This window comes from Mus musculus, chromosome 13 (assembly GCF_000001635.26).
Source record: "Mus musculus strain C57BL/6J chromosome 13, GRCm38.p6 C57BL/6J".
Taxonomy (NCBI): domain Eukaryota; kingdom Metazoa; phylum Chordata; class Mammalia; order Rodentia; family Muridae; genus Mus; species Mus musculus.
Genome location: NC_000079.6, coordinates 36,611,742 through 36,633,548, shown reverse-complemented (window position 1 = coordinate 36,633,548; position 21,807 = coordinate 36,611,742). Strand labels below are relative to the sequence as shown.

At 41.8% G+C, this 21,807-nt stretch overlaps 1 long non-coding RNA gene across 1 annotated transcript; it reads right to left on the bottom strand.

The window, feature by feature from the left end:
• Positions 1 to 235: 235 nt before the first annotated feature.
• On the bottom strand, positions 236 to 20,674 carry Gm46409. Its single transcript, XR_001780890.2, has 2 exons — positions 20,127 to 20,674; positions 236 to 1,211 (listed from the first exon to the last, which is right to left on the bottom strand). It is a non-coding gene; the product is annotated as a predicted gene, 46409 (long non-coding RNA).
• Between the last annotated feature and the right edge of the window lie 1,133 nt (positions 20,675 to 21,807).

Here is a 21,807-nt window from a genome sequence, read left to right as displayed (position 1 = left end):
TTCAGGATTTCTCCGGCTTTAGCCTTAGCTCAGCCTTGGACCAAGCCCTGGCTTTCATAGTCCCACAAAAGGAGAGATGGACCTATAGTAGCAATGCTCCTTTAAGGCCATATCCCCAGTGTCGCAATGTGTTCCTCTACCTCCCAAGAGCACTGTTAAAACAAAACAAAACAAAACAAAACAAAACAAAACAAAACACTTTGAAAATCCAAACTACAACACAATCAAAACTCTGTAGGAAAAAAAAAGCCTTATTTTATTTCATTTGCCAGTGTGCAAACAAACAAATAACAGAAACTATGTGAGTTGTCAAAGATTAGTAATTGAAAGAGGGTGAGCCCATGTTTAAAGCTGGCCAGTGAGATATGTGAATTGAGGGCTATATCACCTCATTCCATCCCTGGTATAACCAACAATATCCTGGCACAACATCAATTTCAGACTCCTCGAAATTCATTATCTTTTCCTTACTGTAGCAAACAAGTGTTTATTAAGTGTTATATCTCATAAATTCCTAGTAGATGCTTTAAAACATGTGAGTCCTTGTTTTAAACGACAATTATTCTACATGGTACTGCTGTCTGCCAGTCCCCTTTCTAGACAAATGATCTATCAGGTAGATTAAAGTCTGCCCTTGTGCAATTTCCTTTTCAAAAAAGGAACATATATATTCATGCTCTTATATGTGCACGTGTGTGTATATATGTGTGTGTGTGTGTGTGTATCTTTGTGTGTTTACATATATGTGTGTGTATATGTGTTTGTGTATGTGAAGCATATGGGCGGCTGCAAAGGCATCAGATACTATGGGAGGTAAAATTACAGGTAGTTGTGAGATGCCCAATGACATGGGCACTGTCATTCATACCCTCTGGACAAGCAGGAAGTACTCATATTCATTCATTCATTCATTCATTCATTCATTTTACATCCTGATCACAGCCCCCCTCCCTCCTCTTGTCCCAGTTCTGCCCTCACAAATCCCTCCTCCCATTACTCCCTCCCATTCTCCTCAGAGAATAAGTAGCCCCCCTTGGATAGCACCCTGCCCTAGGACATCGAGTCCCAGCAGGACTAAGCATATCCTCTCTTACTGGGGATGCTTGCAGACAAGATCTTAGCATAACTGTCTCCTGAGAGGCTTCATCCAGCAGTGGATGGAAACAGATGCAGAGGTCCACAGCCAAACATCAAGTGGAGCCTGAGGAGTCCTGTGGAAGAGTGAGGGATAGACTCTTAGCGAGATGTAGGGGAGGGGTCAAGAATAGCACAAGAAGACCCACCAAATCAACTAACCTGGGCCCATGGGGGCTCACAAGCCCCCTACATATTTGTAGCACATGTTCAGCTTGATCTTCATGTGGGTCCCCTAACAATTGGAACAGGGCTACATCTCTGACTATTGCCTGCCATTGGATCCCCTTTGCCTAGCAAGAAGTACTCTTAATCAAGGAGCCACTTCTCTAGTCCTACAGAATTCCCTTTTGAAAAGAAATACTAACATCAGCAGTGAAGATTGACTGCTCTGCCATCAACAAAATGTAGTATGGCTCAGGGTACATTGCAGAAGAGGGGATGGAGAGACCTATGTACTCCCTGGCTAAACTATTGTCTGTGGGTAGATTCTAGAAGAAAAGGGGGAGTTATGGTCTTGATGTGTCTAACAACCAGTGAGGTCATCAGACTCTAATAATAACTCCTAACCAATGGTTACACAGAGGATCGGGGTTAAACTCTGGGGGGGGGGGTCACAAAATAAATTTAAAAATATAAAGCTGAGAAAGGCATTTATTGGTTAGAGGATGCAGTGGTTTGAAAGAAAATGGCCTCCATAGTTTCATAGAGAGTGGCATTATTAGGAGGTTTGGCCTTAGAGTAGCTCTGGCCTTGTGGTAGTAGGTGTGGCCTTGTTGGAGGCAGTATGTCATTGAGAGTGGGCTTTGAGGTTCCAGAAACCCAAGCCATGCCCAGTATCATGCTGAGGGGGAGGAGAAAGTGAAAATGGAATAACCTTGGTTTAAGGTATTTTTAATGCAACAAGGAGGCATAGTTTGGTCAGGTCTTGGCTTTGTACACATGGCCTTCTGACACATGGCCTTCTGAATTGGGTATATTTCCAGATGGACACTGATGTCTGACCTGTGCCAAACCATACACTTCTCAAACATTATTTATTAACCTCTACTTACCTTCTGTTCAATGAATGCTTTCACAAACAGAGACCAAGACCTTATCCAGTCTCTTTCTTACACAAGACTTGAGCTCTCACCAGTACTAACCGTGATACCCAACAAGGGGGGACATGATGTCTAACCATATTGTGGTTTAAAGTTGTGGATGTAACTGTCATTTTGTGAAACTCAGAGTACTTATTCTACACAAATAAATGTGTTTTTCTAATGGCCATCCTCAGGTTAGGCCCAAACAAATAAACCCTTTGTTTTCACATCCAGTGTGCTTCAACTAACCTCTTAGGTCAACATGACAATTATGCACAAGGGGGTTTTTTGGTGGGGGGGTGGGAGGGTGGGGCTCTCTGTTCTCTTATCTTTGAAATGGAATGTCTGAAAGCAAGCTTGTTAGAAATTCTAAAGTAGTAATCCACTATTCCACACTTTAGGGAAGAGCTATACCATCTCTCAAAGTGGCTACACCCTTTTCTGTGCCACAGGGATGCATGAGAGCTACAGTTTCTCTACATCCTTGACAGCACTTGTTGCTGTAGATCTTTTGAGTACCACCACTCAGCAAAGTGATGCAGTGTTGGACTGTGGCTTTTATTTTCATTTCTCAATAACTATTAATTTGGAGCAACTTTTTCTTGCCTTCATTTGCCATTTATAGATCATCTTTGAAAAAAATCTCTACAAAGCTTTTGTCCCTTTTTAAAAATGGATCATTTTCTTGCTAAATGTTCTGTATGTACTGTTATGGTGTGAATGTAAGAAATCTCCATGGGCTCATGTGTCTGAACATTTGGTCCCCAGCTGGTGGGGCTGCTTTGGGTTCACCTAGCTAATGGATGTAGACACTAGAGGTGAGCCTTGAGGGTCATAGGCCAGCTCTGTTTTGCATCTATCTGTTTTCAGACTCTACTTGGAGATGAATATGTTATAAGCTCCTGCTGCCACAGACTAGCTAGCTGTCAGACTCTCTCACCATAATGGACTGTAACTCTGTAAACTGTGAGCCAAAATGAACCTCTTTCTCCTCCCTTAAGTCGCTCCTGTCAGGTATTGTGGCATCACAAAGAGAAAGGTAATGACTACATGTGTGCTAGATTTGCATCCTTTGATGATTTGCAATCATTTTTCTTTAGTTCTAAAGCAGTGCTTCTCAACCTTCCTGATGCTGCAGGCCCTTTAATACAGTGCCTCGTGTTGTGGTGACCCCAACCATAAAATCATTCCATTGCTATTTCATAGCTGTAATTTTGCTACTGTTATGAATGATAATGTAAGACATCTGATATGTGACCCATGTGAAAGGATCATTTGACCCCACCAAAGGGTCATGACCCACAGGTTGAGAACCACTGTCCTAGAGCATGCCAGCTTGCTTTCTTGATGGTGCCTTTAGAAATATAAAAGAGTTGTGCTTTAAAACTTGTTTTAAAACAATTTATAGATTTATTTACTCACTCATGCACTGTGGTAAAATAGAGTCAATATGAACTTTATTATTTCAAACATTTTCAAGTGAGTAGTTCAGTAGTATTAAGTATATTCACATATATAACCACCTTCTACAATCCATCTCCAGAATGTCCTCATTCCAAAACTTAGGCCACGTACATACTGGATATTAATGTCTCCATCTCCTTCATCTCCATGAAAGCACCGTTCTTTCTGTCCCTATAAATCTGGCTACTTTTTACATACTTTATGTGAGAGTAATCATACAGCCTTTGTCCTTTTATGACTGGCCTATTTTGCTTAGCACAATATCAAAGATTCTCTTAAACCATAGTGTTTATCAGAACAGCTCGCCTTATTAAAACTTGCTAATACTAATATACCTTGATATGAATATGTTAACTTTTCTTTAATTCATTTACCCACTTTTTAAATTTTTGTTAAGGACTACACACACACACACACACACACACATATACATATACATACAGCTCAGTGCTTTGGTGACATAGCTAAGAAATCACTGCCCCACCCAGCATTCTGAAAACTTATTAAGTCACTTTTGCTAAGAGCTTTTCAGGTCCGTGGTTTAGTAAGGTCTGTTTGTTCATGCACTTCAGTACTATGGATTGGAATTCAGAGTCTGTCTTTCCAGCTGCAGTGTATCTTAGCCTTGGATTCATTGTTTTGTTTTGTTTTAATATTTAGAATGTCATGAGTTGCAGATACTTGTATATATTTATGCAGTACAATGTGTTTTGATTCATGTATGCATTAGATAGAGACTAATTCAACATAATTTACACATCCTTTGCTAAAACTTTTTTAGTTTCTTTATAGAGAGAGTAGGCAAACTCCTCTCGCCTATGCTGGGACAGATGAGTGCTGCATTCAAGACTTTTTTGTAGTCTTCACCCCACTGTTATCATTTATCTTAAATGACAAGCTTGATCTAGATCAGTTACCACCCATTTTCCTGATCAGAATCATGTTTGATGCTTTTTAAGATGTAAATCCCCAGCTGGGCAGTGGTGGCGCACGCCTTTAATCCCAGCACTCGGGAGGCAGAGGCAGGTGATTTCTGAGTTCGAGGCCAGCCTGGTCTACAGAGTGAGCTCCAGGACAGCTAGGGCTACACAGAGAAACCCTGTCTCGAAAAAACAAAACAAAAACCAAAAAATAATAATAATAATAATAATAATAATAATAATAATAATAATAATAATTTTAAAAAGATGTAAATTCCCAGATCTGTCTCCTGGTGACTCTGATTCAAGGGGTGTCGGGATGGAGCTGGAATCTTCTAATCTTTCCCACCTCAGCTGACAGAGTACATTTTACACAACTGCTTGGGACTCAAAGAGGAGTTACTCTGCTACAAACTGCAGGTTTCCTTTCCCAGATGCTCTACTCCAGGTTCTAACCAAAGTAGAGGGAGGGGAGGCTGAGAAGCTAAGAAAGAAGTATATACTTCCAGTTGTTTTCCTGTGGGGAAGAAGGATATATTTCCTAGTTTTCCTGTGGCTTCCTGGGTGCTGTTATTCTCTGGTTATTGATTACTCTACCTTCCTTAGCAGCAACAATATCAATCTACCACCAGCAATTAAACCTTTTTTTTTTTTTTTTTTTTTTTTTTTTTAGTTTTGAAGCTATTCTTGGTAATACCTTTATTAAATTACCAAATGAAGATACACAGGCATACCAGCCAACACCTCCTATTGGATATTTGTATTCCCAGTGATGGGGCACTACTGCAAGTTTGAAGATGTGAGTACCAACAGAAGGCCCATCATGAGACTAGGTCTTAGCTCCACAGAGCTCTTTCTCTACATTTCTACATTTTTAATAATCTCAGTCTCTTCCCTGTGTTTAAGAAACCTTGAAGATGGTGTTTGCTTCCTGCAGTTGCATCTTATTCTTCAGAATTTGATTTTTTAGTTACTAGTTTTTTACATAGTAACTAGTTGATAATTGTATCCAATATGTTTTTCTTTGAGGACACCCATTGCCAGAGAGAGTCACTTGTTTGGGCAATAAGTAGCCATGGAATTATGGACCCTGAGAGAAGAAAAAATATATATAGGGGTAGAGAGGACAGAAATACTCTATAATTGTTATCATACTCTACCTAAGGGTAATTTCCAATTTATGGAACCGAGAGAAGAATTCAAGTCAAGTCCAATGTCCTCACTAATTGAGGATGCAGTGGCAGAAAGTTAGAGGTCCTGAAGGACTTGCAAAGTACCTGAGAGGAGGGAACTGCATAGCAATAGAAACCCAAGTGACGCCCCCCCCAAGTCTGCTACTGGGTGTGTATAAGGTGAATCCATAAAGCCAGGCAAGCAGCACACAGAATACTGACATGCAAATGGAAAACTCCTAAGTGGAGAACGTTCTAATCAACCTAAGTGGGCAAAAGTGGCTGAACACCTGTGACTTTTGCAGAAGGAGCAAACTTAACAGGGGAGTTATGCTTCCCTCTAAGAGCCCTATAGATGCATGATGTGTATCTATAAGTGTAAAAACAAACCCTGGAAAGATCAAGTTGATCAGCAATTAACTGTTAAACACAGGTGCTTCAATACTTTTTCAAAGATTCCATTTCAGGAGGGAAAAGTAGGCAATACAAATAGTGTGATCCAGACTCTCCAAGAACCTAGCACCAAAATACTATTGAATGTGCAAGGATTTTATATGAAATGTGTGTGAGACACAGAGGTGGGGAGAGAGGAGAGAAGAGAGAAGATCAGAGAAGAAGGGGATGGGAGGGGAGGGGAGGGGAGAAGAAGAGAAGAGAAGAGAAGAGAAGAGAAGAGAAGAGAAGAGAAGAGAAGAGAAGAGAAGAGAAGCACCTTAGTAACCTGTAAAAGAGCATCAGCGTCTCAAGTGTTCAAGCATGCTTAGTTGGTACTTCAAATGGGCATATAATGAATGGAGCAGCAAGAACAAATGTCTGAAGAAATGGTGACTAGGGTTTTTTTTTCCAATTTTTTAAATAAACCCACAGATCCAAGCAGATCAACAAACTCCTGTCAACACAGCATAAAGAAAGCTATATTGAAACACACCAGAGTAAAATTAATAAGAAATAAAATCTAGAAGCAACCAGAGAAAAGGAACATTATACACAGGAGAAAAAAGATAAAGACTAAAACGTTTTATTTTAGTTTGTTTGGACCAGATGGAAAGAAATGGTACCTTTAAAACATTGAAACAAAATCCTTTCCAGTTGGAAGTCTAGAGTGAAAATAGTTTTCAAAAATAAACACTGAATCAAAGTTGGTTTTGAGACAAAAACAAAAAACAAAACCTGACCAGTTGTTACCAGCAGGCCTATTGTACAGGAAATACTAAAGGAAATGTCACTCTAAGAAGAAAGCGAAGTGAAAATTTCTGGTTTCACTGGAGACTCAGTCATGATGTTTTTCTGGAAACTGTCTGATGAGAGGATGCTTTTGCTAAAGTGGACATCTGGGAGGACATTTTACTGAGAACAGACACAACATGTTTTTCTGGAAACTGCTTGGAAAGGGGGCATATGAGGGTTTGCTACAGCAGACTCTTGAGAGACCATGTTATGTTCAAAATGGTATCAATATAACCCAACAGACAGTGGATGACACTGTGTGGTGTTGGTTCACCTTGCTGCAATTTGCTAATCATTGTTACGACTTTGTAGAGAAAAATGCACCAAAGAACTTCTGGTGGTGTTCCAGCAGCTTCTTGCTGCTTCCACGGACTTGGGCCAACAGCAGAGCCTAACATGCCACTATGCCAGCATCCTTGATCCCACAGCAGTGATTTGCTGGCATAAATCTGTACAAGACTGGGCCTGCTAACAACTGTCACTGGGGTTCAGGAAGTCCGTAACCCCCCTCTCCCCAGCCTATGGACAGATAATAGTAGCTGGAGAAGGGGCCTGTCTTAGTTAGGGTTTCTGTTGCTGTGATGAAACACCAATAACTAAAAAGCAAGTTGGGGAGAAAAGGGTTTATTTCGCTTACTCTTCCGTATTGCTGTTCATTACTGAAGGAAGTCAAGGCAGGAACTGAAACAGGGCAGGATCCTGGAGGCAGGAGCTGGTGCAGAGGTCATGAACGGGCGCTGCATACTGCCTTGCTTCCCCTGGCTTACTCAGCTTGCTTTCTTTACAGAACCCAGGACTACCACCATGGGCTGGGCCCTCCCTCCCCCCTTGATCACTAATTGAGAAAATGCCTTACAGCTGGATCTTCATGGAGGCATTTCTTCAGCTAAGACTCCTTCTTCTCTGATGACTCTAGCTTGTGTCAAGTTGCCACACAAAACCAACCAGTACAGAGCCCATGAGTCGTATACATCCTTGAGGATCTATAGGCTGTTAACAGTCCCTAGGGGAGTGACCTTCTATAAGAAACCCTAATGAAATTCAGTGGCTCATCGATAAATGAATAAATAAATAAATAAATAAATAAACAAACATAAATAAGCCATAAGTGTAGAACCCCGACTAGGTAGGAAGAGGAAAGGAAATCAGCAGAAGTAAGAAGGGAACATGAGAAAATAATGGAGATATATGGTTTACTCAATTTAATAAATGAATAAAATAACAATGTTTTTTAGAAGACTAGATAGGCACTTGGCTCTGTATAAGAAAAAAAGGATGTGAAAAAGAGATAATACAGGAGTACAAAATAAGCTTTTTCCCCTTGGTCTTAAGTTTCTCGAAACTGTGCTCAAATGACTGGCATGGTGCCTGTCTCTGGTTTTGTGAGTCAATGCATACCACTTCCTGGTCTTCTGGTCTTCTATGAATTTGAAGGTTTTTATTACTCTTTCAGTCTTCTTGTTCATTATGGGTCTATTTAAGTTGTTGACCTCTTCTTGGCTTAGTGTTGGTGATTTGATTCATCCATTTCTATTAGGTTTTCCAGTTCAACAGGGAAGCTTTTAAAGCATGCCCTTATAATTCCGAATTGCTTCAGTGTCTATTGTAATGGTTCTCTGTTCCATTTTATTATTTATTTGAGTCCTCTCTTTATTTATTTATTTATTGCTAATTAAACAAAACGTCTGCCAATATTGCTTATTTTCTCAAAGAATCAGCTCTTAGATTCATTGATTCTTTGTATTGTTTTCTCTGTTTTTAATTGCATTAATTCTTGCCCAGTATCGTTTTTAAAACTATAAAACAAAATGAGGCTACTTTTTTGTTGACTGCCTCCTATAACCTAAGAACTGCTTTTGTCCCAGATTTATCCTTTAGATCTAACCCCTCTCTTTCTCTTACTTCTGCAATCTCCTACTCCAGCCCCACTCCCCTTGCTCTCCTTGAAATCATATCAGACTTTTTGGTTCTTTAAATATTTTCAGTTTTTTCCACCTTTGGATCTGTCTCAGAGCTCCGTGGCAGGTTCTTCTCTCTGATGTGTTTCTCTCTCTCTCTCTCTCTCTCTCTCTCTCTCTCTCTCTCTCTCTCTCTCTCTCTCTCTCTCTCTCTCTCTCTCTCTGGTTTTTTGAGGCAGGGTTTCTCTGTATAGCCCTGGCTGTCCTGCCTCTCTTATACTAGTGAATCTGTGCTTTCGTATCACCCTGCTGAGAGATCTTTTGTGTCTCAATGAGCAACCTCCTCCTATCTTGTTTCTCTCTGCCATTAATACAACCACTGTTCATTTTTTCTTCAAAGTACCACTATTGGTCAATCAAATATTCATTTAAGCCAGGTGACCCATGCCTTCAATTCCAGCACTCAGAGTGTAGAAGCAAGAAGATCTGTAATCATATCAGACTTTGAATTTGAGACCAGCCTAGTCCACACAACATGTTCCTGTTTTTTTTGTTTTGTTTTGTTTTGTTTTGTTTTTGTTGTTGTTGTTTTTAAACAAAATCCCAACCAGTCGATTTACCAAATGAAGATTCAGGAGGCAGACAATGTGGTGAAAGCCTGCTAGCAGAGAAAGCACACAGCTGACCTTCCTACTCCAGCAACTCCTCAGAAGGAAAAGCTGCTTCTCCACACTGTCTTAAATGCACTTCAACTCAAACTCACTCCCTTTCTCTTTCCTGGGTTTTCTTCTGTTCAGTCCCTGTCAACTGGCTGCTCCCTCAGCCTCTTGACCTACCCTTAACTCTATTTGTTTACAGAAAGCTCTTGGGTCAAAGGTGTATGCTAGAGCTGAGCCACACCACAATTACTTGTTTACAGTAAACGAAAGCTCTTAGGCAAAGGTGTGTGCTAGGGCTGAGCTACACAAGATTTTTTTCAGTTCACAGTCTTGGGGTTCACAATGGGACCAAATATCCTGTAACAAGTTCCTGGAGGCCTGAGGTAGATTGCACCTGTAATCCTAGCACTTGAGGGACAGAGGCAGAAGGATTGCCATACTTCAAAGGCATCCTAGATTACAACAACAATGACAACAACAAGTGGATTAAGGATTTTGAGATGATGCAATGATCTTGGATCATCCAATGCAATCATCAGGAAAATCCTGATGAAAGAGAGCCAGAAGAGGCCTACACATGGATGGGGATGGCACAATGAAAGCAGAGCCACTGAAAAGTGATGTGCTACTGGGGGCAGGGCCTGAAGTGGTACCCTCTGAAGACAGAGGAAGAGACACATGCCAAGTGCTGCAAGCAGCTTGTAGAGCTAGAGAACATAGGGAAACTGACTGCCAGGTGGAGCCTTCAAAATAAATAAGCATAGTCTGTCTCTCACCTCTAGACAGTGAAGCTGGCTTTGGGTCTCTGCTTGCTAAAACAGTGAGATAAGCACGTTATGTTAAACCATTCTGTACGTGATTGTTTGTAATGACAAGAACTAATGTGGGTGCCTATTCTAGACCATAACTTCTGTGACAGGGTCATGTGATCTTTGATTTTACATCCATTGTCTAAAATCATCAGACTGATCACATCAGCTTTCCCTGTATCCAGAATCTAATGGTGCCTTCAGGTTTCTGGCACTAAGACCCAGATCTATCAAGGCTGTGGGGAATTCTGCAGTTCTTTTTGACCCCCAGCCCTGCTGTTGCTAGGTAGGTACTCTTCCTATCTTCTTTAAATGTATGTCTCCAAAACTCCACTGGCTTTTCTTATCACCCCAGGAATCATCTACAGTCTTCAAGGAGTCTCAAACATATCCATCTGGAACAAAGATTTCTCTCTGATCATTCAATGGATTGCTCTAATGAAGCTTTTCATGAATACCTAATGCACACACAAATGAATGGGAGTTGGGAGAAGGGAGACAGGGAGAAGTCAGGGAAGAATCCATGGAGGAGTAAAATCCTAAGAAGGTTTTGACATGTGAACATAGAAACCAGAATGATGAGGAAGAGGAAGAGGAGGAGGAGGAAGAGGAAGACAAGAGGGGAAAGGAGGAGGAGGAGGAAGAGAAGAAGAATAAGAAAAAGAAGGAGGAGGAGAAGGAGAAGGAGAAGGAGAAGAAGAAGAAGAAGGGCATTTGCATTCTCAGCAAGGAACATGGCCTGAAAGAAGATGTAAATCCAAAAACACCAACCTTAGCCTTGCCAGAACAATAAAAACCTCGTTCTCTTCTGAACTCTTTGCAAATCATTTCCATCTCTTTAAAGTATAATGGGCACGACTGTGCTGAGGATTGTATACCATAAAATTTCTATTTAATTGTTTCCAAATGTTAAAGGATCTTTATCATTTACTTGTAATTGTTCATCTTAATGAGGTTCAGTGTAATATTTTCATACATGCATACAAGCATCCAATCTTCCTTTTTCCACCCAATGTTTTCCCATCCTTATTAATTTCATTTCATCCTTATTAAGTTCTAACATTGACATATGAGAGAGCATGCTGTACTTGTCTTTCTATGTCTGGCTTATTTCACTTAACATAACGTCCTCTGGGCTACCCACTTTGTTATAAATGACAAGATGTCATTCTTCTTAATGGTTCAATATGTCTGTGTGTGTGTGTGTGTGTGTGTGTGTGTGTGTGTGTGTGTGTGTGTGTGTGTGTGTGTTTCTGGTAACTTTCTTTATCCATACATACATTTGACATGCACATAAGTTGACTCAAGATTGTAGCTGTGGTGAAGTATCTCAATAAACCTAGGCAATTAGATCTTTTATACACCAATAGATACTTTTCTCATTAAAAGAAGCCATGGTATTTTTTGCAATGAGTAACATTTTATCCAAGTTTTTGATATAGATTTGTCTCTTCTATATTTCAAGATATGTATGCTATATTCATCTGGATACACTCACAACAGTAGAATATAACACCCATAGCTAAACACCCTAGAATTTCATGAAAGAATGCCCATGTTATGGTTCATTAGTATCTCTACATACTTTGTAGTTGTGTTATCACATACTCAGACCTACCCATACACACACACATACTCACCTACCCACTCACACTTGTACCCATACACACATATACACACATACACACATACATATATATATACACACAACAATATACATACATACATACATGCATATACCCATATACACATACTGAAAGAACCTGACAGAATGAAAATTCATGAAAGCCTCTAGACCGGCATGGACCTCACTATTGACAAGTAAAAGTTTAACTTGCTCCATTGATTTAGAGAATGTTTATGCACAAAGTTCTGACCGTTCTTAGAACTCATGTGTTTGCCAATGTTCTGACCGTCCTTTAACCCGTGTATTTACCAACCACTGTAGCCCTCTGCCAAGTGATTGTAATCTGCTTGCTTGGCTGAAATCGGAAAATTTCCACAGCAACTTCAGATAAGGCCAATCCTGAGTTGCCCCACATATCAGCTGATAGCCAATAGAGTTGCATCACCCCTGCACCTGCACACGACTCCTTCCTTGTACCCCTCCCATACCTATTTCTTGTGAAATCACCTTAAATTAGGAATTGTTTATCTAAAGACATGTGATTTAGAAATCCCCTACTTTCCCCCTCCTCCTTTCTCCCTTGAGGGCCCATAAAAGGAGGGCCCCATTTCACTTCTGGGTAGACTCCTCTACCCCTGTGTGAGATACGAGTCGTCCCCAAAGCTCTGGCTTTCCCCGAATAAAGCCTCGTGTGATCTGAATCAAGCTTGATCTCTTGTTAGTTCCTGGGGGTCCGCAGCTATCCAGAGACTTGAGTGGGGGTCTCCCTTTGGGGGTCTTTCAACACCTATACATGCACACCCATTTACACACACACACACACACACACACACACACACACACACATACATGCCTGCACACACACTACACAGTTCTAAGGTGTTCCATTAAAACATGTGCTAATAGGACTAAAAATATGAGCTACTTGTATCAAGAATCATGGAAGTTCTAGAATAACAAAATAACTGCAGGTACAGCAACATCATTTATCAGGCAAGTGTGCCAGATGCTTAGATGCTCATCTATGACCTTATCAGCAATAGCTGTAATGAAGGCAGAATAGTGTTGTCCGTTGCATTTTACTGATAAGAAATAAAAGCCAGTCAGGTGTTGTGGTACACACCTTTAATCCCAGAAAGCACAGGCAGGCAGATCATTGACTTTGAGGCCAGTCTGGTCTACAGAACAAGTTCCAGGACAGCTAAAGCTACAGAGACCATGTCGTAAAAGAAGCCAAAGGGCGTAAACAATTTTTGGAAGGTCAGCCATCTTCAAAGTGGTACAATCAGGGCTTGAACCTAGGGCTGCATGCAACTGTGACCTCAGCTAGTTCAGATATGATCAGGCATCCAACCAAGTGCCAGTGATATCTCTTCCATCCAATTAAATGATACAGTCCTGTGTTCATTACCATGACTATCAGGTCCACTATCCCTAAGATAGCAATTCAATAGAACTAGCTCAGTGCCCAGGGATCCGCATTGAAGAGTTGGAGGCACATCATAGTTTGAGCATCCGCACATGGTCTAGTAAATGTAGTGAGGATTTCTTCTTTTAATTCCATCATGCAGGTGAAGAGCGCATCCCTGTGTGGGCATGAATGAGTTTGACTTGGGATCATCTAAGAGAAGAAAGATTAATTCAAATCCTCTCTGCCAGTCTCAGCTGAGCAGCTCTTTGGGAGGCTAGCTTAATTAAGCTGCATTATTATGGAGAAAGCCAAACAGTCAGAGAAAAATCCTGATATTAGTTATCTGCCTTGTGACTGAAGGGCTACTAAATGAAGTTTGAAGTCTGTTGACATCTCAAAGCATGGGTGGAGGCAGTGGCAAATGTGTCAGCTGAGACCAAGGCCAGGCATAGGCTTGATCAACTGGTATAAACAATTTTCATGGATAATGTGGATGACCATGTAGTATAGTTTTCTTCTACTATCTGTAAAAGAATGGTTCTATGATATCTCTGGGGTACTGTGGTTTGAATGAAAAAAAATCCCCATTGGCTCATAGAGAGTGGCAATATTTGTAAGGATTAGGACATATGGCCTTGCTGGTGTAGGTGTGGCCTTATTGGAGGAAGTGTGTCACTGGGGGAATGAATTGAGGTTTCAGAAACTTAAGCTTGCTGCTGCCTGCCTATCCAGAAGTAGAACTCTCGGCTCTTTCTCCAGCATCATGTCTGCCTGTGTGCCACCATGCTTCCCACCATGAAGGTAATGGGCTAAACCTGTAAGCCAGCCCCAATTCAATGTTTTCCTTTATAAGAGTTGCTGTGGTCATGATGTCTCTTCACAGCAATAGCAACACTAAAACACATACCAAAAATGGAAGATGCTCTCATATCCCTTGTATAAAGCAGCATAGTGTTTATGCATAACCCATAGGTATATTTTTATATACTTCAGTTCATCTCTAGATTATTTATGATACAGTGATAGTCAGTCTTGATTGTGAACTTAGTGGAGTTTAGAATCACCTAAGAGACACACCTTTGGGTATGTCTATGAGGGGTCCTTACAGAAAGGTTTAACAGAGCAGAGATGACCCACCTTAAATGTGAGCAGCAACCATTTCATGGTCTGGGTCCCAGACGGAATAAGGTCTGGGTCCCCACTTCCATCTCTCTCTTTCTGCTTCCTGACTCTGAGCACAATGTGTCCAGCAACCTCATACTGCTACAACCATGACTTCTCTACCATGCTAGATTTGTACCCTTCAACTCTGAGGCAAAATAAGCCATCCCTGGGGCTGAAGAGATGGCTCAGTGGTTAAGAGCACACACATCTCTCAAAAAGGACCCTCATCCAGTTCTCATCAACCACTTTGGGAGACTCACAATGACCTGTAAATCCAGTCCCAGGGGGTCAAAGGCCTGTAACCCCAGGGGCATCCACACATAGGTAACATACACATAATTACACCTGTACTCATAATTAAAATAATATTTTAAATTTTTTTACATTTAAATTTTTTCTGAGACAATTTCTTCTTTTAATAACATAATAATTGTATTGATTATTTGGAAATTTCACATAGTGAACCCCCCATCACATTCACTTCCCAGTCCTCCCAGGTCAACCCCCATATTTGTGACCTCTCTCAAAACAAAAGAAGAAGAAAAAAAAAAAAAAAACGATGAAATAATCTGAGGCCATGTTGGTGTCAGTGGCCCTACTGCAGCCAGGGGCCACGATGGCTTCCACGGTCTTCATTACCCCTGAAGGCCGGGAAGTGTCTGTGATCCGTGCTGCTACCTGAATCCACTGTGTTAATGTTTTTGGTCCATATTACCACTGAAGGCAGAATTGATGTGTGACCCTTGTTACCTCCAAGGCCACGTTTATATGTATAGCTGGTGCTACTGCCTAAGGTCATGGTGATATCCGAGGTCCATTGTGCCACAGAGGGCCAAGTTGGTGTCCTTAGTCCTTCCTTCTGCTTCTGGGGGCCATTTGGGTATCCATGGCTCATGTTATGACCAAAGGCCTTGTGGATGTCCATAGTCTGTGATGCCTTCTGAAACCATGGTGATGTCTGTGGTCTTTGCTGCTGTCAGGAGCTGTGTTGATCTCTGTGGCCCATGTTATCACCAAAGGCCATGGGAATGTTTGTGGTCTGTGTTGATGTCCTTGGCCTATTTTATAGCCAGAGACCATGTGGAAGTCTATGACCAATGCTCTCACTGACCTTAAAGGGCTAGGAAACTTCTACAGTGGAATCAATGACTTCAGACTCACAGCTGAGAGACATAGAAGGCTTCTGTGACCACCTTTCCCCTCCCTCCAATCCCACCTCCCAAAACCAATCTAGACAGGAAGCCATTGAAAAGACTGCTCAAAAATCGTGACAGGAATGGGGGATGCTGAAGGATAGCTCTTCACAGTTGATGGATTTCTGTGGGGGTAGGGGTAGGGAAGCACTCAGGTTTTAAAATAATTTAAGTAAACACACACACACATTCTATTTCAAAGTTGTGTTTGCTGAGTATTTTTCCACAGCAGTGAGAAAAGTAACTGATGTGGATGCTGTATTGTATCACGCAGGTAAAGATGATAAGACTAAATCTGCATGTGTTCTTTCTAGATGCTATGTTTTCTCAATCTTTGGGTAGTTGAAGCTCTGACTGTAGAACACACGGCTACATGAAACTGACTTACCTAAGGCTCAGACCCATAGGCTGTGGACTCCAGCTGATCCAAGTTCAAAGTCCAGCACCATCTACTAACTGCATCACCTCGAGCACACACTTGACTGGTACTCGCTACCAGGCCTACTTCATTAAGTGCTCATGAGAATTATGTTGGAATTAAAATGCCTGCAGAGTGTTTGTTCCTGACATCTAAGAGGCACTCCATAAGCAGTCATTCTGGTAATTCCCATTCTTTTTTAAACAAATGGCTCATTTTCACAAATTAGATTTGCTTCTAAAAGGAGATGTTGGGACGCACAACACAGACCCCATAGTACATACACCCCAGATCCCATTCCTGAGAATTGACCGGCAGTCCAGAATCCTGACCAGACATCTGATATATCTACAAGTAGTCCAATCAGCCACCCAGATAAGCATTAAGCATCTTTTACTCAGGGCCCATGGCTAAGGGTGGTAGCACCAGATGCCTACCTTGTCACTGATTGTCATGCTGAATGACAGAGCATAGAATGTATTCAAGAAAGATGTGCTGAATGGAGTCATAGAAGAAAACCTTGAATTTCAGGAATGAAATAACATAGTGTGCCAGCTAGAATTTCAACATTGGCACTTTGGTTCACACGGCAAGCTGCATCTGCAGGTGGCACCAATGGCGTTTTGTTGTCATCCTTCCATTGCCAAGACTGTAATATTTAACACAGTGTAGGAGTCAGTTTGTTAATGCACAGCCCAGGCAAGATTATGTCTTCCGTAAAAATTTCCAGGAACTACTAAGCATGCATCCCCTAGTATCAGAACACTTGTTGTGATGTGGGCAGAAGAGGTTGACAGCAGAGGCTTGGTTGATGTCTTAGGGTTTCCACTGCTGTGAAAAGATATCATGACCAAGGCAACTCTCCTACAGGAAAACATTTCGTTGGGGCTGGCTTACAGTTTTAGAGGTTTTGCCCATTATCATCATGGCAGAAGACATGGTGGCGTGTATACAGACATGGTGATAGAGAAGTTCTCCATCTCAATCGGCAGGCAGCAAAATCAAAATGACAGCAGGCCTAGCTTGAGCACCTGAGATCTCAAAGCCTATCCCCACAGTGAAACACTTCCTTCAATGAGTCCACACCTTTCCAACAAGACCTTCTAACAGTGCCACTCCCAATGAGCCAAGCATCCAAGCACATGAGTCTATGAGGGCCATACCTATTCAAGCCACCACAGTTCCCCTCTACTCACTGATCTTGGCTTTACATGGTGAGTCTCACCTTGAGACTCTCGACAGTGAGTTATCAGCTACCAAATGGCATGTAAAATAATTGATGTGAGAGAGAAACCCAAGACCTCACCAGCCTTTTAGTAAATGGCATCTCTATAAGGAAGGATTATGAAGAAACAATTGTCTGAGGGACCCCAGCATGGCACAGTATTAAGAGGATGGGCTGTGTGCTTGGGAAGAGAGCTGGGGAGAGAAGGATGAAGACAGTAGCTAAGAACAGGATACAGTTAAATAGGAAAATGAATCTCCAATGCTCTACAGCATGGTGGAGTGGCTGTGTTTGAAACAGTTACTTGAATATTTCAAAATAGTTGATAGAAAGGATCTTGAATGATATATTTTAAAGGTACCAATTAGCCTGATTACTAAATAGTGTGTACATATAATGTACCACTGTATATACATATATGTGTACATATATGAATGTATACATATAATCACACTGTACTTCACAAATATGGACAAATATGATGCATCAATTTAAAGTAGAAATGCATAAAAAAAACAAGCCTGAAGAGTTGTAAGGAAGCCATTTTGTTCCATCAACATGTGAGGAGTCTCCTGTGAGCCTGGAACCGGGTGTATAAAACATCTTGCCAGCACCCCAGATTCAAACTCTTGGTGTCTAGAACTGTGAGCAATAAATGCCTGAGTTTTACAAGCTAAAGGAAAGCTAGGGGTGTAAGACAGAGCTCCTTTTCTCATCTTCTATGTGAACAGGCTCAGGTCACTTAACTTCGTGGCACCTTGGTGCCTTCGTCGGTCAGATTTGATGAATGAACCTGATGTGATTTCATGCTGCTCAGAAACGCCAGCCATCGACACCTGGAGACGGAGACACTTGTCTGTAGAGTCATGGTCCAGTTTCTGAACTAGTTTTGTGGAAATACCACCGCAGTTTGAAGGGATGTTTAAGTAAGACAACTGTCCCTCAGTGTCCATGGGGGATTCATGCCAGGACTTGTGCTGAAAACCCACAGTGACCAAATATAGCATTTGCATGTGACCTAATATCCTCTGCTGTAGGGAAAGCATCTTCACGTTCTTGTGATGTTGAACACAGTGTAGATTCTCTTTTAATAGTTGTTACACTGTTTGGATAATAATGGCAAGGAAGTGTCCAGGCATATTCCACTCAGAAGCAATTTCTCAATTTAATTTCTATCTGTTGTTGCACAGACACACACCCAAGAGCCTCTTACAAGACTGGGCTATAGAAGATTCTGGCTTCTTTCTTTCTCACATTTTTTGGAGAGTTGTCTCCTCTTGAGGACATTCTGGTGATCCTGCTACTAAGTCAACACAGTGAGGAGCTAAGCCTCTTACAACCACATAAGCAAATGCCAAAACAGCCTATCTGCAGCTGAGAGCTGACCTATCTCCATACAGATCCTAAACCAGACCCCTCAGCTACAGGAGATCTCCCAAACTGAGAGAGAGGATCCATGTTTACTGTATGAAGCTGCCAGAATTTGAAGGCCTTTGTTACTCAGCAATAGGTGAGTACTGCAGTGGAAGGGCTGTGTCAAGAGAAAGGCCAGGAATTCTTATCAGAAAACAGGGGCATATGCAGACAATGGTGACATATCTCAGTGAACACTCACTCCAGGACACTCACAGACAGGAAAGCTACAGAGGTTCAAGTACTGGAGTCTGTTACAGAACAGAACAGTATTGGCACAGAGTCTGCAGACACCCTCTCTTGCACTTTAAGTCACCTCTTGAGGATTGACTACCTACCATAGTTATATGCAGTGTAAATAATCATTACACTGTATTGTTTGGGAAATAAAGACAGAAATCTCTCTCTCTCTCTCTCTCTCTCTCTCTCTCTCTCTCTGTGTGTGTGTGTGTGTGTGTGTGTGTGTGTGTGTGTGTTCAGTTCAGATTCCATTCCATTCCATCAGTATTTTCTGCTCATTGTGGGATCTGTGAACATGGGTCCTGCAGACAAATGAGGCTGATGGTAATACTTTTAATTGCTGGTTTTAAAGATCTACTTATCTTATGTGTGTGAGGGTTCTGTCAGTACACATGTCTGTGCACCATATGTGTGTCTTATGTCTTCAGAGCCCAGAAGGGGGCATCAGGTCTCTTGGAACTGAAGTTACAGACAGTTGTTAACCACCATATAGGTGCTGAGAATCAAACCTGCATTGCCTAGAAGCAGAACAAATGTCCCTAACCATTGAGCATCTCTCTAGTCTCCTACCTGAGATTTTTTTTTTAAGGTCTAAACAGAGTTGGCAGGAGACTGGCAAGACTCCAGAGTAGTTGCTGTTGAGGAATCAGAGCCCTTATCAACATATTATTAAGGACTTTAATGTTTGGCTCTTGAGATAAAATCTTGGTGTGTGGCATAGGCTGGCCTTGAATTTGCAATGATCCTCCTGCCTCAGCCTTCTAATGCTGGGGTTTTAGGCGTGTGTTTTAGTGTACTTTTCCAGAATGAAACAGGAAAGAATAAGATTTGAGTCAGGACGCCTGTCTAACCACAGCTCTGACCCCAGTGCTGGCTCCTGGAGGATTAATGCTGCCTGGCTTCCCTGCTGTGGACTAGCTATCAACAAAGGGCTTCCAGGCTGCCACCAACTCCACAGGGGCTTTGGAGACCAAGAGGATGTGGAGGGGAAAGCTGCCCCAATCGATAGACTGAGTGGTTCAATAACTCATCTTGCTGCTGATGCAGGGAAATAAATAAATAAATACCTGGCTGGAAGTTGAAACTGTCCGTGCTCAGCTTCTCCGAGGCTGACTTGATGGGTTTTAATAGCTTTGGTCGGCACAGAACACGGGCTGACTGTCCCAGCAGTGTGCCCTCTGTTTCCTAGGTAACCAAACTTGAAATCAGATGATGGCTGGAACTGAGGACCAAATCCATTTGTCGGAGGTACAGATGCGCAGAACGCCCGCCCGACTCCACCTAAGCCTGAAGACCACAGCTTCATTTACTGTCACTTCAGCTCCTGTGTGTCTGCTGTTCCTTTGCTTCCCAGCCAGCACTGCCAACCCCTTCGTCTCGACCCCTGAGCCCAGAAGAAAATGCCGGAGTTCCAATTGTGCCTTCGGAATCAATATGAGTACGCTTTCTTTCCAGACTGCCTGTCAGGAGAGGATTGGATGAAAAGAGCGGGCGACGCGCCTGGGCAAAGCTCTTTTGTGTGATATAAGACTGAGCAGCGAGCTGCTGCCTGAAGCCAGGATCTTGGACCTGCTGTGCAAATCTGGAGCTTGAAATGATTGTTCCAGGATTTTCTCCCAGGGAGGAAGAGCCCCAAGTACTATAGTGGGTCAATCAGCAATTCTTCACCTGTGCTTGGCTTCAGCGCCTGACAGAGTAGTTAGCACGCTTACTCCAAATGGGTAAATTAGGAAGACAACAGACCCTTTTCCAACATCTTGCACCACTCCGATGCTACATTGTAACTACATAATATTACCCTAGCTGGCCTTCCTGTTTTGGATGTAGTACACATGGATGAATAAATTTGAATACATGCTTTTTTATGGAGCTAGTGATGAAAAATCTCTCTGCTAATACAGAATGTCTCTTTCCCACAGTGAGTCTCTACTTTCCAAAAGTACAAGGTGGCAGAGTGGGAGGGGGAGGACATTTTCTCCAAACTCTAAAACCCCATAGACCCAAAAGGGAAAACATCAGCCCTAAGCCTGCCATAAAACTAACAGCAAATGCTCTCTAATTGAGCACTACTATTATCACGCAATGCAATCTGGCATCATTTGAGGAACAGCCTTGAATGTCTACCTTTTGTATTGTCAATGTGATAATTCAAGAAAGCTTCCATTAAGTTTATCGTTGAGGAGAGGCAGTCACAACAACATTTTCTCTACAGAACTGAATAGTATAAAACTCTACGCCTTCCAGTCCATTGCTGTCACTGCTCTGTGAACCCTGCTATAGAATAGCATTTGAGTTGGCAAGGCTGTAGTTTAATAAAACTTTATTTACAAAAACAGGTAGAGTCCTGATCTGGCACATGGGCCATAGTATTCCAACTTAAAGTCTAGATGACGCTATAGTACCAAACACCAAGAAATCTCAGGTAAACAGACTGCAAAGTTAATTTTTCTTTTACTAGATTGGGTAGTTGTCCTTTGTTGTACAGTTTCTCTACCCCACATAATAACAGAACCATTTCTTTAGGAGGTGTCAAGTGCTTCTGCGGTGGGAGAAAAGAGGACCAAACAAAGCAAGCATGTGACCCAGAAAAGACATGTCACCTGACATGTCCTGGTCTGAACTCATCTCCTGACCATATACCTCTACATTCTAGAATGAAGAGAACCTGTAATCTGCAGTCAGACCGGAAGTGAGAAACAGTGAATCGAGGTAATGGTCTCCTTAGGAAGCTTTAGTCAGAGCTGAGTT